This window comes from Eumetopias jubatus, unplaced genomic scaffold, assembly GCF_037043125.1.
Source record: "Eumetopias jubatus isolate StellerSeaLion01/CBP00866 unplaced genomic scaffold, mEumJub1_p1.0 scaffold_7, whole genome shotgun sequence".
NCBI classification, from domain to species: domain Eukaryota; kingdom Metazoa; phylum Chordata; class Mammalia; order Carnivora; family Otariidae; genus Eumetopias; species Eumetopias jubatus.
In genome coordinates this window covers 113320217-113337386 of record NW_028274813.1, presented here as the reverse complement: position 1 = coordinate 113337386, position 17170 = coordinate 113320217, and the positions used below count along the sequence as shown (strand labels likewise).

At 54.8% G+C, this 17170-nt stretch overlaps 1 long non-coding RNA gene across 1 annotated transcript; it reads left to right on the top strand.

The window, feature by feature from the left end:
* The first annotated feature begins 552 nt into the window (after positions 1–552).
* On the top strand, positions 553–5733 carry LOC114206277 (uncharacterized). The gene is made up of 3 exons (XR_003608589.2): positions 553–672; positions 4835–4896; positions 5218–5733. It is a non-coding gene; the product is annotated as an uncharacterized LOC114206277 (long non-coding RNA).
* Positions 5734–17170: the final 11437 nt, after the last annotated feature.

The window sequence follows — 17170 nt, the reverse complement described above, 5'->3', positions numbered from 1 at the left end:
ACAGCTAGGCTGCCCGTGCCTCTTTGCCCAGAACTAGAGGTTTGCAGGGAAAACAAAAATCTACCCAGTGGAGACCAGCCCTCAAAGCCACCCGAAGCCCAGCAGCTGTGAGGAGGCGGGTTTGGGGCTGCAGCCAGCATGAGCAGGGGGCCGCCAACAGGAGGCTGACTTCAGCTGGGCCCCCTATGAGGACAGGACAGCAGGCCACCTGCGAGGCTCTGAGCCTCAGGCCCTGGAGACAGGAGCCTCTGGGGCATTGTGGCCTCTGGGAACATCACTAAACTGAGCTGGTGGGACAAGCGGAAGGACCAGTTACTTCCTCTTTCCTGACCACACCTTTCTAATGAGATCACCTTCTACTTCACTGCCTGGCATACCCGGCTGCTGCAGGAGCAAATGAGGTGATGCAGAGACTGAAAAGCATAAAGGTGGTATTATTATTAGCAGGAGTCATATTTGACTTGCTAATTAGCTTCCTAAAAATAGTCACATTTATTATAGTGCGGGGAGAACCCTAAGCCGGAGCTGGCACCCTGGATTCTTGGTGTAGCTCTGTGGCAGCCTTGCTGTGTGACCTTGGGCTGGGCCCTGACCCTCTCTGGGCAACTGATTCTAGCTGGGACTCCTCCAGTTGGGAGGCTGGGTTCTGGAGGACTGGCTTCCTCTGAGTCGGTAGGTCATGGCAATTGGTGTCACTGAGGCTCTCCCTGGCACCTGCTGGGGAATTTACAGGGGTCTTCAGTCTGACGTTGATCTTGGGGTCTGGGGGCACACTGCCCAGTCCCCACCCAGAGCCCAACCAGTAGGAGGCTCCAGGGATCGTGGATGACCAGGGTTACCGAGAGGAGCTGGGGCCTGGTGAGGTGGGAGGTGAGGGGCTGCAGATGCCCCATGGGACATCCCTTCATTCGGTGCATGTTCACTGAGTGCCTGGCACTCAGCCACATGCTATGGAGACAACGGAGGCCACACTAGACCCAGTTCTGACCTCGTGGCGGACACAGGTGCTCATCACGGACCATAGGATTAAACCTCGTAACATATACTCAGCTCCTGCCAGGGCTCCAGAGAAGGGTACATGGTGCCAGGAGGGCCTGACTTAGTTGGGGGGGGGGGGGTCAGGGAAGGCTTCTAGGAGGAGAACCTGAAGGCAAAGTATGGGGTGGGAGGGGCTGAGGAAGAGAGCGCTAGGGTGGGGGACAGACTCTGACAACAGCATGAGGCAGCAGGAGGGTCACCGTGATTCCCGGAAATGCTGGCCTGGATGTGCACCTGGGAGAACAAAGCTGCAGGATGTGTGTCCCTCCCTCCCGCGCTTCCCCGTCTGGGCGCTCCCTGTCTGGTTTCGCCTTGGGAGGAAATGCCCCTCTGGGTCCCTGTGAGTCACCAGCCCTTCTGTGGTGCAAGCCTGCCACCTGCCAGGACGCTGCCCCCCGCCCTGGTCCCCATCTCCATGTTTCTTGCCTGCTGTGGACCCACAGCCCCCCTGCCCACTTTTTGGGCAAAGGAGCCAGTCAGCTCATGAGGATTGTAGGGTTGGGGGTGAGACTCCTGGCCTTTATGGGAGGCTTCCCGCAGACTGTGCCTGGACGGGGGTATGTGGGAACAGCAGTGGGAACTCAAGGACCGTGATGCTGGAAGGGGCCCGAGAGACCATCTGGTCTGTCCCCCACCAGGCACAGCCAGGCTGGGTGCTGAAGACCAGAGAGGGTACGGCTTACCATAGGAAAGCACAGCTCACCTGGATGACATTCTCCAGCCTCCTAGGCATTTTAAATCTCAGTGGGGGGAGGCAGGGCTGGGGGTTCTTTCTGACCTGGGGATCTCAATATCCTCAGGGCCCCAGATCTCGCTTTGCCTTCTGTCCTGGGACTTTTGCCCCTAGAAGTTGGACCTCTGGGACTTTGAGAGGAGGCCTCAGGAGATATAGTGAGCTCTCAGTCAGAGCAGAGATTCCTGCTGTGACCAGATTCTAGAAGACTGGTCATAGGAAACCTCACCAGTGGGAAGGGTCGTAGGCTGTTGGGGGTAACATGGGGAGCCCTCTCACAATGGGCCGATTGCCCTGTACTGGGATCTCTTCTGGGGCCTGGATTGGCTTATCACCCCCACTGCCCTCCCTCAACTGTCCTGGGGAAAATTCTCTCCCCTCACCTAAGAGGGGCCGGAGACAGAGGCAGCAACATCTAGCGCCTCCCTCCCCACAGCAGTCTGATCATCCTTCTTGCCCCCCAGAGTAGGATTTCGGTAAAAGGACAGTTGGGGACACTCTGTGGAGACCTCCTTAGGTCTAGCCTCTTTTCAAGAGTTCTATACAGGGCTGCAGCCTAGGATGCATTCTCTTTTCCAGAGAGCAGAGGTTGGATGGAGCTGGGTATATTTCCAAAACCTTCTCTAAGCTGGTGGGCATGTAAGGAGGGGGAAAAAGTCTGATTTTCCCCCAGTGCACAGCTGGGGAAACTGGACCCTTTGGCGGGAAGCGACAGGTGTCAGGACTAGCCCAGGGATCCTGATTTTCAGCCCTGCATGCTCTTCCTGCTCCTGGGAACTCTGTTCACCCCTTCCCTGCCTCTGCCCTGGGACCTTGGGGTAGACCTGGAGAGGTGGCTGGGAGCCTGGGAGCTTTCACTGTGGGACAGCACCACCCTCTGCTGGCCACCCAGAGAGGCCAGAAAGTTCACCAGTGCCGGCTGGTCCGCCCACTGAGAGCTGCTGCGGCCCCAGAGGGGCTGCATCCTCAGTTCTCCCCAAGGCCAAGCTGGGCGTGCCCTGGGACAGGGCCTCAGTCAGGCCTGCCTCTCCACCAGCACCCCCCACTCCTCCGGCCAGTTCAGGATACCCTGGGTAGAGGTGGGGCCCCAGCCTAAAGGACAGGTCCCAGCTCAGCCTCTGACAGGCTGAGTGACCTTATTATGCAAGTTTTTATTCCTACCTGGGCCTCAGTTTCCCCATCTGTGCAATAATCAGGCGGGCCTCAAGGAGGTTTCCCGCAGACCTCAGCTTGAATAGCCTCTCTCTCAGCCTACCTCCCGGCCCTTCCCCGCCCCTCTTGTTGGCATCTGGCCGGCCTCGGCTCTGGGCACCCCTCCACCTGTCTGTGACCCCTCTCCCACCTGCAGGGCCCACTGGCTTCAGGAGCAACCCTTAGCCTCCCTCCTACCCAGGCACTAACTATCCGAACAGGGCCCTGACGGGGTGTGTAACAGGACCATTGCTTATTGTGCCTGTAAAATGGGATAATGACCCCCAACTCCCAGGGCTGTTATGAGAATTAATTAACAAGCTAATAATACGTTTGCGAAAGAGCTTCGTAGGTGGCGGATGTGAGGTCGCTCTTCCCCAGACCCCTGCCTCCAAGGCCATGCCCACACAACGGCACCCGCGGGCCGTGGGCCCACCCTCCCAGGTTGGGATTCAGCTTGTCCTGTCCCGGTCCCTTGTGGTGAGAGAGGCAGGGCTGTGCCCGGCAGAGCTCCATCACTTACTAGTTCTAGCGCCAATGCGGGGGCTGCGGCCAAGGCAGGGCAGGCTCTCAGCTTCTGCAGGAGAGGAGGTAGGACATCCCTTGGGCACCGTCTCAGATCAAAATCGGTGGGAGATTTTATTTTGAAGGCTCTCCACTCATCTCCGGAGCAAGTTCGTGGGCCTCTTAGTTGAACACAGACGTTTTCAGAGACCCGGTTCCTGTGCCCTCTGCCTCATTTTAGGCCTCCTTGTCCCCGTCCCCTACTGGCCACTCCGGATTCCTCGGGAACCATCCTGCTCACAGGCACCGAGGAGACAGATACCAGCACTAAGAGAAGGAAGCACAGAGATGCTAAGTAGCTCGCTCAAGGCCTGGGGCCCAGCTAGGAGCGGAGGAGCCAGTGATGGGACCCTCGGGGCCATGCACCTGATTTCCAGGCTCCGCTGCCTCTTGGGACTCAGCGGGGAGACCAGCTAGGGCCCTTGCGAGGTTCTAGGTGACCGAGGACGGTGGCCTGAGTGGGGCAGGACCAGGGGTCTTGGAGGAGAGGGATGGTATCTGGATATACTTGGGAGAAGGAAGCGCTGGAGTTTGAGGCTGTGAGGACTGAATACAAAGAGGGCAGGGCAGGGGAAGTTTGTGGGGTCAGCTTGGGGTGGGTGTGGGCCTGCGGGCCGCCCGGGATGGCCTCATTGTGGGAGGTGGCAGGAGGCAATGGTCAGGGACTCAAGCTGGGAGCCACTTGGGGGTTGTCCGCCCGATGCCAGGGACTGGATGTGGGCACCCAGGAGCACGTGTCCAGGGAGAAGCCCCGGGGAGCCACAAATCAGGGTCCTCTCAGAAACTGGTTGGGCGGAGTTGCCAGGCAAGGTTCAGGGGCAGACACCTGCCTGGGAGATGACCAGCCTCCATCGAGACCCCCAGGACGGAGGGAACAGCAGCCCCAAGGGGTTGAGTTGGGACCCGTGGGTAGGAATTGCACAGAAGGAGACTTCTCTTTCTCATATGTGGAGCTCTCAAAAAGAAGGCAGGCTTCTTCTTGGGGTCCTCTTGGGGTCCTGAGTTCCCTGTCAGAGCAGGCATGTGAGGCAGGGCTGCTCGGCCCCTCTGCAGGGGGAGGGCTGTTTCTGAGGGGGTTTTGCATTGGGTGGTGATGGCATGAGGCCAGAGAATCTGCATCTAGTCGAGGGGCCTTGCTTCCTAAACGTTCAACAGCCTCCTTCCCTGGCTCAGGCTCTGACTTGGCAGTGGTCGGGCCAACGCACCAGCTGCGTACATGGAGGCCTCCTGCCTCTGGCCCTGCCAGGGCCTCGAGCCCTGCTTTTGGGGGTGCTTCCCCTGCCTCCCCTCACCCTGCGCCCATTCCAGGGCAGGCCTCTGAACCAGCGCTTCCTGCGTGGTCTGGCGTGAAGGGAGCTGTGGAGGACGAGGTAAGTCCGGCAGCAGCTGCTAGCCTGCCCACCCCCCCATTTCTGGTTGGCCTGGGGCTGCAGCTGGTGGGCTGGCCCCGGGAAGGGGGCTCCTGAGACACCTCCTTAGACATGTAATTGGGGTTGCACGGCTTGGTAATTAGGAGACGCAGCACACTGTTCTCTAAATGACTATAATTAAAGCTACTTTCTGCAGCCAAACCAGGAGTTTCGGGCATCACCTGGGGGAACTGGGTGGAGGGGGGGGGAAGGGAAGAGAGGCAAAGACTTGGCTGCAGAGGGTGTCCTGCGGGCCGGCCCCTCTTCCTCACCCCTCTCTAGGCCCCTCCACAGACTCCTGGGGGCTCTAGACAGCCAACAGGCCTGGAGACCATCTGGCTCAAGGCCCCGGTCTGACAGAAGGAAGATGCCTGGAGAAGGGAGGACATTTGCTCCAAGTGACAGAGGTGTCAACGGCAGAACCTGCACAGGAGCCCAGCCTTCCCCTCAGCAGGACTAGCCTCCTGCACTGGTTTCTAGTGCATGCCAAGCACTTTCTCCTCTCCTGGTCTTTGGCCAGCACTCCCTTCAGCCTGGCACACTCCCCACCCCTCTCTGGGATCCTTACTCTTCCCTCAAGATTTCTGTGTGACAACACCTCCTCCAGGAAGCCCTCTTTGAACCCCTGGGTAGGGTCAGTGCCTCCTCAGGTTCTCCACGGCCCCGCTCTGGCCCCAGCTGATGACCCACCCTGGGTGGGCCCATCTTCCTTACTTAGCTAGTATGATCTCGGGGTCATGGACCACATCTGATTCCTAGTGGGGCACTGGGGCTGGCTGGCAGTGGCTTTTGAGAGCTGGTGGTTGAATTTTTAGGAATTTTCTGAACTGGTTGTTAAACTCAGCCATTGTTAATAATCAAATTTTATAAACTTACAATTAAACACATTTTTTTTAAAAGATTTTATTTATTTATTTGACAGAGAGACACAGCGAGAGAGGGAACACAAGCAGGGGGAGTGGGAGAGGGAGAAGCAGGCTTCCCGCAGAGCAGGGGGTCCAACGCAGGGCTCAATCCCAGGACCCTGGGACCATTACCTGAGCCAAAGGCAGACGCTTAACGATTGAGCCACCCAGGCGCCCTCTAAACACATTTTCTTAAAAAGGGAAATACACACTAAAAACGTTATCACTTCCCAATTATTTTTACTGTTATCTAAACTAAGCTTATTTACGGCTACTGTGTCTGGGGGTGGACACACTATATAAAGGTGGGCACCAACTCGGCAATCATCGACATCACACCGACGCCTTGATCCCCGCCACGGGAGGAATGCGGACGCCACAGACATAAGCAGGGCCTCTCACCCCAGCCCAAGGATCTGGGTGTAAAACATCTTGCGGCGCACCACTGAGCTCACCTCTGACCTGCTGGCCCTTCCAGCAGGGCGAGGGGCACAGCAGCGCTTCATGAAGGCCACCAAACAAGGAGAGAAAGAATGCAGTGTTTGCCTTGGGAAGCAGGATTATTGACTTGCAACAACTGCCACCAGGTGCCGGCTCTACCCCTGCCCCATTTTCGTCCTGGGGCTTTCATGGGGGCACGGGGAAGGCCCACGGCTGGGGCGTCTGTGGGCGCTGGGGTGGAGGGGAGCCAGCTCTCCCAGGCCAGGGCTGAGGGGCCCCGGAGAGGCGGTAGGTGTGGGCGGCCTTGGCAGGGCGCACAGAGAATGGGGCCCAGGGGAGATCCTGCTGCTTCCTCTCCCAAACGGTCCTGGGCAGCGTGCCACCCTCTTGCGCCCCTCCCAGCCTGGCCACCGCAGTGGGGTGGGGGTGGGGGTGGGGGGGCAGGCAGAAAGGCCATGCAGCTGGGCTGGCTTCAGAGAAGGTGCCTGAAGAGCTCCCCTCCCTTAGAACTTGGGGTAAGAATTGGCCTTTTCATGTTCTTTTTTTTTTTTTTTTAAGATTTTATTTATTTATTTGAGAGAGAGAATGAGATAGAGAGAGAGAGCATGAGAGGGGGGAGGGTCAGAGGGAGAAGCAGACTCCCTGCTGAGCAGGGAGCCTAATGCGGGACTCGATCCTGGGACTCCAGGATCATGACCTAAGCCAAAGGCAGTCGCTTAACCAACTGAGCCACCCAAGTGCCCTTTCAGGGTCTTTCTTAAAAGTGACATCCCCGTCCCCTCTGTGGGTAGCAGGCCCTTTAGAATCCCAGAAGGTCAGGGATGAGGAAGAAGATGGAGGCTGAGTGCTTCCTGCCCATTGCCTCATTTAACTGTACAGCAGGCAGCCCTGCTCTGCCCTCACGGGACAGGAGGGGACTCCGATGATTGCAGTTCACCTAGCCCAGGGACTTCCTGCAGCTCTTCTACAATGTTTCTCTTCTTTTTTGAGAGAGAATGTGTGCATGCGTGCGTGTGTGCTCGCGCGTGCAAGACAAGGAAGCAGCAGAGGGAGAGGGAGAGAATCTTAAGATCATGACCTGAGCTGAAATCAAGAGTCAGATGCCTAACCAACTGAGCCCCCCAGGCGCCCCTCTTCTGCAATATTTCTGAGCCCCCAGGGCACATTTGTCGATCTCTGGAGACATTATTTTACTGTCACAACCGGGAGTGGGGGCGCTACCGGCATCTAGTGGGGAGAGGCCATGGATGTTGATAAACATCCTACAGTGCCCACGACGGGCCCCCACAAGAAAGAACGATCCAGGCTAAAACATCAACAGTGCCACGGCTGAGAAACCCTGATCTAGAGAGATGTACTTGGACATACGAACACAATGTCTGTCCCCAGTTAAGAACCCCTGGTCTCCCAGCTGGTAGTTCATGGAAGAGGAGCGAACAGAAGGCAGGGTGGATAAATGGCTTGTTTCAGGGTACCCAGCGAGATCCCCTGGCAACCGGTGCGGTGAGCACAGCGCTTGCACACAGTGGCAGCTCAGCAGGGATGAAAACCAAGAAAGGCCCAGGTTCTGGGCTACAACGCCTCTCAAGGCTGTCCTGGACAAGATTCTCAGCAATGTCTTCTTGAGGTTTGTTGGACCCCAGCCTCTCTGACCAGCCCCTTCTTGACTGCAGTGAGGAGGCCTGAGCCGGGCCCATGGTGGGGGTGGGGGGGTGGGGGCTGCTTAAGGGATGAGGGAGACAGTGGGTTGAAGCCAACTTCACACGTCTAAGCCTGAGAGGCCATGGCGGTTGGAAAGGTACACCACGGTGGTGGGCACTGGAGGGCGGGGTCCAGGTGCTGGTGATGGGGTGGACTGGTGCCACTTCCCCATGGCTATATCCCTGGTGAGGCAGGTGGGGTATCTGTGGTGGGAAGCTCAGATGTTCTGACCTTACTTGACAGAGGACTTGAGGTCCTCGATTAGCTGAAAGCCCTTGTCTGGTGCCTGCTTCTGCAACTGGCCTTGAAGAGCCCACTGGGGTTATGTCTGCAAGGGCCTCAGCTGCCTCCTCCTGTTCTCCATCCTGTCCACCCTCTTCTCAGGAAGCAGAATTGCATGGTGTGAGGCATGCAGGCTCTACAGCTCCACTTCAGGGTTCATATGTGGCATGTACTTACTGGCTGTGTGTCCTTAGGCAAATTACTTAGCCTCTCTGTTCCCTCATCTGTTGAATGGACCCCCCTCCCCCGCATAGGGTTGGTGGGAGGATCAAATGAGGTAATTTTTTATAAAGCCTTTAGAAGGATGCCTGGCCTAAAGTAACTACTCAATAAATGTGAACTATTATTGGTATTGTTTCTATTCGGCTACTCATGCCCTCTGGAGTGGGTGTGAACTAATAATCCAGGGCTCTTCTCTCTAGCATCTCCAGCTCTCTGCCGCTCTCTAGTGGACGCTGGCTGCATTGTCCTGAGGGGACACTTGGTGTATCCACAGAGGTAATTTCTTCCTTCAGATTTCAAAGGAAATTTGCCATGTAAGGAAAGCTTATGGTTGATTCCTGGATAGAGTCAGACAACGAATTTCCTCCCCTTCCTCCCAAAGAGAAGTCACTTTTGGGTTGGTATTTGCATGTTGGTTTGATGGAGCTGCAGCACCCTGTTGTAGTGGAAAAGCTACACGGGGGCAATTTTTCTTCTTGATATCGATGTTAATTGATCATTTTCAGTTTTTACAGGTGTGATTACCTTTAACCCCAACACATTTCTGCAAACCTACTCATTCCACTGTTGAAGCCAAACATTATCACCCACACCCCAGCGTGGAGATAACCTGTCCGTTTTCTCAAGTTGTTTCTTCTTCTTCGTCCAACAGTCTGCGTGGACCCTGGGGTACAGCAGAGACTGTGTCTGTTTCGCTCACAGCTTTATCTCTGGTGCCCATTACAGGGTCTGGCACATGTACCTGTCTGTGGAATGAGGAATGCACTCATGACAACCATGTGGCCTTGTGGCTCCCTGCCCCTCCTTCCTCCTATTGAAAAGGCCACCACAGAAGGGTGGGGGATCTACTGAGGCATTACGGGGGGCGGGCGGGCTCTGTGCTGAGCGCTAATGGACTCTGGGAGGAGACTTATTTAAAGGGAAAGACGAAGGCATAGCTGTTGGTGAGAAGGGGCGAGGGAGTTGGAAAAGATCTGTACACCTACCTGGTTTGGCCGGAGGGAGGTCAGTTAGACCACGGGGAGGGGCAGCAAGAGTCCTGGATTCAGGCTGTCCCGGAGGCTCCCCAGGGGGGAGCCTGGAACTTGGTCTCCCGCCGCACACCTGTGCCTGGGGACAACATGGCCGACGCTTACCCCAGACGCCGCATCAGGTCTGTAGCTCACGCTCCGGCCGGAAAAGGAACGCGCCACACCTGCGCCAAGGTCTGCGCACTTTCCCCACGTATTCTTTATTCAGGTTTTTACGGCTCTCAGCTCCGCCCTTGGCCCCGCCCCTCACCCCCCAGCCAATCCGAGAACCCCAGCAACCCCCACGTCCAATGCGGAGCCTCCCGGCCCGAGCCCCGCCCCGCCGCCTCCACCTGCAGCAGCGGCGTGTGGACGCGTTCCGCGGCTGGGTCACCTGCGCTTGTCCGCGGAATCCTGGGCCCCCGCTCCGCTCTTGCAGGTGCTGGAAGGGACAGCGGCCCGGGTGCCTGTCCCGGGGCCAAGCGTGTACCTGGCCAGGGCCCGCTCCCGGGATCGCCCTATCCGGAGGCGGCACCTTCTTCACGTGCTCGCCCCCCCCCCCCCGCCACTGTCCTCTCTGAGACCGTTTAACCTTTACGGCTAAGGCAGACTTTGTAGGTCCAATAAGTCCACTCTGAGCTGGGGCCGGCTGTCCCGCCCCCTCCTGGCCCCGTTGTAGGGCCGAGACTTAGCCCATTTCTCCCTTAGTCCTCTGCCTCCCGAGCCCACCATCCTCTTCAACCCGGGCGGCCGATTGCCGTTGCTGTGGGCTTTGGCTCCACCTAGTGGCGCAATGTTTAACGTCCGAGGCCCAGGCAGGCTGGCGAAAGCGGCGGCAGGTATGCGGGCGGATACCTGGATACACCGCAGTGACCTTGAAGTGAGCCAAAAGTGGCCTTTCTCTGCCTCTGCCCAGCCCCTCCCTCTGGTTCCGAGGGGAGCCTGGGGTGCTGGGGAGTTACAGATGCCCGTTCGGACCCCTCTGCCTCCAGAAGGCTTTGGTGACTTAACTCTCAGAGGAATTGGTGCCCCTGAACTCCCATCCCTGGCCTGACCTTGACACCAGCTGTTGCCGCTGCTGTCCCAGGGTTCCCACAATCCCAAGAGATGCTTCCCTTCCCCTGAGTACTGGCACCCAGCCCCCTTCCCGCTTTACTCCCTGCCCTCATTTGGGCTTCTTCTCAGCCATTTGCTCTCCCCACCCCCTTGCTCGCCCTCCCTTCCTCCCTCTCTGCCCTGTCATCACCACCCTCTGTGTGTCCAACTGTGAGTCTGTCTGTGTCGCTGTGTCAGCCTTTCCCGCCCTCCTGGTGGGGCACTGCCCTGGTGACACGGAAAGCCTCTCCCAGCCCTCCAGCTGCCGTATCTACCCACCTCTGTTGTCCGCACGTAGGTTTGCACAACTGCTGTGAAAATCAGGGGAAGTGGTCCCTTCTGGGGACCTTCAGAGTCCCCTCCTTAGGAGGGAAGAAGTGTCTGTGCCAACCTCTGAGGCCGGCTTGTCTCAGACTCTGTGCCCTCAGCAGCTCCTGCCACTGGTTGCAGTAAAATGTCCTTTCTTACATGATGGGACATGACAGGACATCGCTTCCCTCCCTGCTCTTAACTGGCCCGATTGTCTTCCCCATCTGCAGCCGGGCTCTGCCTCCCCAGTCCAGCAAGGCGATGATTGTCCTTAGGCGTGCGTGTGCGTGTGCGTGCGCGTGCGTGTGCGTGCGTGTGTGTGTGTGAAGGTGTGTATGCTTTGGGTGGAAGATAGGGAAGACCTACGGGTCCAGGTTACTTCTGTGTTACCCATGAGAGGAACCCATGCCCCGAGCCCCCGAAGGGGACCATGTGAATATTTGACAGCTGAAACCAAATGATTGACTCTAAAATAAGAACACTGCGAAATTGAAATCAATAAATTCTTAATCAAAGGTCCGACTGTAACATTATATCAACCTCATTAATTGTTAAATTTAGGATTCATAAAATTTTCATTACATTTGAAGGAATGTGTGGGCTAGGTTTTACAAGAATTCCCAATTGTGATTTAAATCAGTTACTCCTAGCCAAATGATTTCAAGAGCAAAATTATAAATATCGTTTCAAAAATTTTACAGCAGATTTTTAATATTTTAATATGTTTGCACTGATATGGGGTGAAGCTGTCAAAAATAAAGATGCCAGGGCTTACAGAGGTCCTAAAAACAGCTCTTTGTCTTAGGGTGAGGCAGGAGGCAGGAAATCAGTGAGGATGAGGGGGTGGGGTTGGTGATGGGGCACAGGAAAGTCTCAGGGGACAGGGTGGAGACAGCGATGGTGAAGGGGAGAGGGAGGAGTCATGTACTTTTGCTTCTTCAGGGAGCTCTACTCAACCCCTCAAGTTGGGGTGTAGAGGCTCCTCTGGACGTACAGGGGTCTGGAGTCTTATTGGAGCAGGGAGGGGCCACAGGGTCGCTGAGTGAAGACTAGGGTTCAGGCTTACTCTCCCCCATGGGAAGTCCATATGGGGGCTTGGCCCAAGGGGAGCAAATTCTTATAGGAGGGCTGTGATGGGAGGCATCTGGGGCCAGCCCTCAGAGGTGCCTTTTGCAGGGACCCCCAAACTGGGAATGCTCCTTTGCTAAGGGCTCTGGGCCCTTGGCATCCAGGTCCTATCTTCTCCCCTCCCCCACCTGACTTTACTTCCATCCCCAAAAGTTCTGTCAACTCAGTCTCATATTCTCCTTCATTTCACTCTCTCTGGCTAGAAGGAATAGACAAGGATCCATTAAAAGTTCCCCAACTGGGATCCCCTTTCCTCCAGAGCACAAGCACTCAGGCTTTATAAACCCTGGTTATGTGATAGCCAGCCTGGGTGGGGGGGACAGATGTCATTTCTTCCTGGGAAGGTGTCGCCACTGGCAAATGGCCACATGACTTCCTGGCAGTCTGCCCCAGTCTGAAGTTGGGCATGTGAAAAGAAACAAGGAAAGAATCAGAATTTTCCTGTATGGTGTTTATATCCTAACCTAACGAGGGGGTGGCAGGGGGTGGGCATTAAATGCGGGGAAGTTGGCTAGGCTACTCTGAGAACCCACACATTTTCTGAGTGCCTCGTTATCTTCATCCTTGCAACAATCCTGAAAAGCAGGTGTGATGCCCTATTTTAAAGTCTCTGGTCTGCCCAATATTCTCTGCCTTTGGATACTGTCTTTCCCCCATCCTTTGTGGTTCCCGAGGCCCCCACCAACCCCAGAGGCTGCTGGCCCCTGGCTGCAGGGCTGGGTACCTGTCCACTCGGTACTGGACTGAAGGCTGGCCAGTCAGAATTCCTCTGTGAGATCTGCGGATGTTGGAAGGTGGGATGGAGGGACACTCCCTCTATCCTGAAAAGATGAGCTTCTGGGGCCCTGGAGTCTGGAGTGGCCTGGCTTCTTTCTTGCCATGCGCAGAGGACTGTAGGAACGTGTAGCCAGCGAGCAAGAAAGGAGAAGCAAGAGACAGGGAGAGTGACAGAGTGTGCGAGCCTTGGAACAGTATTCGATCGCCAGCCTTTAGCCTGACTTTTCAAATTTATGTCAATGAATTTTTACTTATTTCTGTATGTATTTTTGTTTCAGCCAATTTGAGCTGGGTTTTTGCCCTTTGCCCCTGCAAGAGTTCTGGTTGATATTACTCTGCAACATGAAGCTCTTCCCTCCTGGAAAGGAAGGGGCAACTGGGAGAGTTGTAGTTCTTGATGGAAAGCAACAGAAACCCAGCTGGAGTTGGGTGATACAGGGGGGTTTACCAGAGGCAAGGAGATGCCGCTGGGCCTCTGGGGGCTCTGGGAACAGGAGCGAAGTCCCGGCTGTGACTCGTGTGCTTTGTGGTGCTCTTCTCTGAGTTGCTCTGGCTCTGGCTCTGGCTTCCTTCTCTCTATTGGCTTTTTCCCTCTGGGTGGACAGAACATGGCCTTACATCTCAGCATTTGGTCGCCACAGAAGGACTGATGATGTCTCCTCACATGAATTTCAGAAGGTTCTGGAAGGGCCCATGAGTGGGCCAGTCTGGGTCAACTGATACTCAGGTAGAACCGTCATCTGTAGCCAGAGGGGAGGGTTACTTGCGACCCACCTCTGTGTTTTGAGGGTCTTTCCCAGAGAAGAGGGGCTTATCATGGGACAGAGAAATCCCTTCCAGAGTGTCTACCATAGGAATGAGAGTACTGTGTCCGGCACTGTACTAGAGGCTTTCTGGGGTCCCAGGTACATTCCTGCCCCCTGAAAATTTTGTAGGGATTGAATAATAGAGCCAGATGTCAGACAGGGTCAGATTCTCAGCTTCATTCTTGGTGAAACCAGATGGAAGGACTAGGCTCCCTTGCCATTCTTTTCTGACTTAGCCTAACTTACTGTGGCTAAGACTGCTAGCTGGCCATGTTGCCAGCAAAGTGAAAACTGCCTTTCCCAGTCTCCCCCTAGCTAGGTGCATGCATGCAGTCGGGTTCTGCCAATGAGATGTAACTGGGCCTGTGCGGCACCTTGAGGAAGACCCCTTCGGTGGAGCTCCTCAGCAGGGAGGGCCCTTTTTGTGTTCTTTAGCTCTTCTTTCTTCTTGCCTGTGGCACGGTTAGAGCTCCAGCAGCATCTTGGGCTGGGATGCGGCCAAGGAGATGCAAGCCAGGTACTGACATGAGTGGAGCAGGAAGACAGAACTTGAGTTTCAGTAGGGCTGACGCACCAGCTCCAGACTGCCCAGTTCTGAGCTCCCTTTCAGTTGGAGAGAATAGGCTCCTATCCTGGGTAGCCTGTACTTTGGATTTGCTGTTTATCCATCTGAATCTGATCCCAGTCAATCTGATCACCATCTCGGTCACAGGCAACATTCTAGATGGACCTAAGCATCTACTAGCTCCACTCTGAGAACTACAGGGTAGTTACGGAATGCAGGAGGCAAGAGGAGGAGAAGGGGATGTGGGCTTTGTAAGCACTGGCCAGCCCTCCTGAGAGAGCCAGAAAGGACCCAGGCATGCCCGCTCACTAGTCCAGCCTCATCCATCAGAGAAATAAAACCCTTTTCCATCATGAAGGGCTTGGTGAGGGTGGAACCTGACTGTGATCGCTTTTGAGAGGGCGAAAGCTTCAGTTTGGGCGCTGGCAAGAACAGAGAGAGGGGGAGGAAAAATTATATATGTACGTTTATTTATTTATTTAAAGATTTATTTATTTATTTTTGAGAGAGAGAGAAAGAGCGTGAGAAGGGCCAGAGGGAGAGAGAATCCCGAGCTGACTCCACGCTGAATTTGGAGCCCAGCATGGGGCTCGATCTCACGATCTTGAGATCACAACCCCAGCCGAAACCAAGAGTTGCATGCTCAGCTGATTATACCACCCAGGCGTCTCTAGGTATGTATATATTATGTGTATAGAGAGATAGGTAGATGAGAAAACAGTGTATGATTCCATTATTTCCTGCAATAGTCCGGTGAGGTGGGTGCTAATTTTTCCATGAGCAGATGAGGAGCCTGAGCATTTGTCGAGGGCCCCACAGCTAGTAGGGGGTAGATATGAAACTTGACCACAGATTTGTCAGATTCTTAAAATTGTTGATGCTTTTTCCACTGCCTGTGGGTGTTTGTCTGAGTTGGGGGTGGAAGGCTTAGGAAAGCGTATCCGGAACGACCTTTGGTAGTATGGAGGGTGTTAGGACCCATTAAAGCCTGAGTACACGGATCTGGTCTCATTTCTGGGACCCAACTCATGTGTCTCCTGGACTTTGGTTTGATCTCAAAAATCTGACATTTGAGCCTTCTCTCTGGGAAACAAAATGAGAAAATGCCAGATGTGTAACTGTCTTAGAGTGTGTTCTAAACTGAGTCTCCTCATCAGATGGAGGGCTCGCCTACACTGCTTGTCACTTAGGTAAGAGCCTGCTGGCCCCTCTGCTCAGGACAGCTTCATAAGCGGGTGGGCCGTGTCCTGGATCCCCCCCAGGCAGTGGGTACACTTGCCCTTATAATCCACCATGGGTTATTAGACCATGTGACTCAGTGCTATCTTCTTCATTTCAGAAGGGGATCAGAAGATATTTGATTCCAAGCAGCAGAAATCCCAACTCAAACTGGCTCAAACTAGGAAGAGGATTCATCAGCTTATGTACCAGAAAGTCTCACAGTAGGCCTGGTTTAGGGCTGCTTTAATCCAATATCTCTGCAGTAGCATCAAGGGCCTGGTTTCTTTACATCTTTCTAAAAACTGGCTCCCCTTTGTAATTGCAAGATGGCTGCCCCAAATCCCTGGGGCTGTAAGCTTCCTCAGTGCAGATGAAGATACGTCCGCAAATTCCTTGACACCTCCTTTAAAAGTTGGAGCCAAATTCCCTGCTCCTTGAATGTTCTTCCAAGTGATGGCACAGCTTCAGAGACTAGGGCATGAAAGAGAATGAAGCTTTCAGCTTGTTCTTGCTTGAATCACTTGCTCTGAGGAAAATCAGCTGCCATGTTATGAGGATGGTCAGGCAGCCTTGGAAGAGGCCCATGAGGTGAAACACTGAGGCCTCCAACCAACAGCCAGGGAGAACTGAGTCACCTGCAGGTAGCCACTGAAAGGTCTGGAAGTCGGGCCACTTTAATCCAATGAGCTCGGGAGTTGGTTCCCAGCACCAGCCAGACCTCAGGTGACAGCAGCCCCTCATGAGAAACCACGAGCTAGAGCCCCCCAGCAAAGCTGTCCCTGGATTCCTGACCCATAGAAACTGAAGTAAGGCACATTTGTTGTTTTAAGCCACTATTTTGGAATAATTTGTTAAGCAGCAATATTCAGTGTGTCCAGGGAAAACGATGTGCTTCTAGAAGATCTTCCAGAAAAGTGAAGAAGCCTCTGTCCCAGAAGCCTCCGCAAACCCTTCCTCATGTCTCATTGGCCCAGGCTTATCATAGGCCTGTCCTTCAACCAACAACTGGCCAGGGGGGCGGAATGAAGCTAATAACCTTGGCCTGGGCCTCTCCCCGGGGGTCAGTGCCCTGAGACACATGGGCTGAGGGGCAGGTGTGGAGGGAGGCCTGACTAAATTTGGGGTGCTGCCCAGAAGAGGACCACAGGTCTTCCATACCAGGCCAATCAGAGCTCCTCCCAGGGAGGAAGAAGTTTTGGTGGGGGGGGGGTGGTGGCGCTTAAAACCAAGTGCTTGGCTTTCAGTCAGGAATTTATGAATTTTACCTTGGTTCTGTGATTCTGTGAAGGAAAACAAGTTGACTGCTTTTCTCTGGGGAAGCTCATTGCCCCAGTACTGCCTGTGAGACATGGCCTTCCCCTGCTGATGTCATTCCAGCCTCGAGGTCAGCAGTGAGGCAAAACAGCTCCCTCCAAACTCTCTTTATCAGAAGGTCTGTGCCTGGAAGGGCCTGGAAGTGGTCACACCTCCAGCGAGAGCAATAATCACTCTGGAGAAGTGCAAATATGCGTATATATCTATTTTCCCCCCTAAAAAACTGCTGCTTTAAATTTTTTGGAAATGGTCCAACACTATTTGAATCCTGGGTCAGGTGGCTGTATGGGGACAGCATTCAGTATGGATGAATCTGTGGGCCGATAAACACAACAGAAGGGGTCAAGAGGTTGTCAGCTTGTGTGTGTGTGTGTGTGTGTGTGTGTGTGTGTGTGGTAACAGCTCTCTTGAGCTCTGATTCACATGCCACACGATTCACCCATTTAAACTGTACAATTC